Source organism: Propithecus coquereli, unplaced genomic scaffold, assembly GCF_000956105.1.
Source record: "Propithecus coquereli isolate 6110/MARCELLA unplaced genomic scaffold, Pcoq_1.0 Scaffold74, whole genome shotgun sequence".
Lineage (NCBI taxonomy): Eukaryota > Metazoa > Chordata > Mammalia > Primates > Indriidae > Propithecus > Propithecus coquereli.
This window is the reverse complement of record NW_012153507.1, coordinates 6,066,670-6,068,286: the sequence shown is the minus strand read 5'-3', so window position 1 is coordinate 6,068,286 and position 1,617 is coordinate 6,066,670. Positions and strand designations below refer to the sequence as shown.

Genomic DNA, 1,617 nt, shown 5'->3' with positions numbered 1-1,617 from the left:
TAGTTCTTTTTATTAAACTCTCTTTAGTTACTCAGTTTATGTGGATTATCTGTTTCTTGACAAGCCCCAATAATACACCAGTTCATTATTAGTTTGTAATGCACAAAGACCAAAGAAAGATCAATTAAATTTATAATCAATCTTAGAGTTATTCCTGAAAGATTTGTCCTCCAACACATCATAAATAGTTTAACAGGGTTAGTAATGGAGACTATTAGGAAAAAATCCAGAACCAGAAATTTATGAAAAACATTTAAATGATTAGTCCACCAAAATGGCTCTATGATTTGATGGAGCAATATTGTCCTTTGAAAAGAACAGGGAATTCAATCAGTAGCCGAGAGCAGACCCCAAAGAGCTCGGAGCAGCCCCACCACCACAGCTTAGTTACCAGCACACCCCGGAGGGTCCACAGCCTGCCCCCGGCATGGGCACCACACCCAGGGGCAGTGTTGCCAAGACCAAGCCACCCTGCTGCCACCCAACCCTCAGTGAGGACACACCAAGCTGGGCACCACGGGCAGCAGTGCAGGGATCGGTGGCCCCAACAGCCTCACACCATTGGCCCCTGCATAAGAGACAGGAAGGTGATTGCAAGGAAGGTTTGGGGAATAGTAAAATGGTTCAATGTAAGAAACGGGTATGGTTTCATCTACAGGAATGATACCAAGGAAGATAGATTTGTACACCAGGCTACCATAAAGAATAACCCTAGGAAGTGCCTTCTAGGAGATGGAGGGACTGTGAAGTTTGACACTGTTGGAGAAAAGGGTGCAGAGGCAGCAAATGTTACAGGCCCTGGTGGAGTACCAGTTCTAGGCCGTAAATATGCAGCTGACCATAACCATTATAGACGCTATCCACGTCACACGGGTCCTGTACAAAATAACCAGCAGAATTACCAGAAGAGTGAGAGCAAGGAAAAGAAGGAGGGATCAGAGAGTGCTTCCCAAGGCCAGGCCCAACAACTCTGGCCCTACCACAGGCCAGGCGAAGGTTCCCATCTTCTTATATGCAGAGACCCTAGTTGGACCACAGTATTCTAACCCTCCTGTGCAGGAAGAAGTGACAGAGGGTGCTGACCACCAGGGTACAGGAGAACAAGGTAGACTAGTAAGACAGAGTATGCACGGGGTTACAGACCACAATTCCGCAGGGGCCCTCTTGGCCAAAGACAGCCTGGAGGGGACAGCAATGAAGATAAAGAGATTAAAGGAGCAGAGACCCAAGGCCAACAGCCACATCAACCATGGTACCACTGCAATTACCAATGCAGGTGCCCAGAAAAACCTAAACCAGGAAAGGGCAAAGAGACAAAAGCAGCTGATCCACCAGCTGAGAATTCGTCGGCTCCAGAGGCTGAGCAGGGCGGGGCTGAGTGAATGTCGGCTTACCGTCTCTACCTTCATCCAGTTTAGTCATCCGAGAAGAGATGAATATGAAATTCCAGCAATGAGAAATGAATGAAAGACTAGAGCTGAAGACCTTAAGTGCTTGCTTTCTGCCTATTGACCAGATAACTATAATAGAACAATCTGCATTATCTATGCAGTGTGGGGGTTTTATTATTAATATATTGACATTTTTACCTAAAGATGTCTTTTTTGGTAGTAACAA

The 1,617-nt window shown here is 45.9% G+C and overlaps 1 pseudogene; it reads left to right on the top strand.

Annotated features, from left to right (window-relative positions):
• The first annotated feature begins 427 nt into the window (after nt 1-427).
• On the top strand, nt 428-1,382 carry LOC105824426 (annotated as a pseudogene).
• The last annotated feature ends 235 nt before the right edge of the window (nt 1,383-1,617 follow it).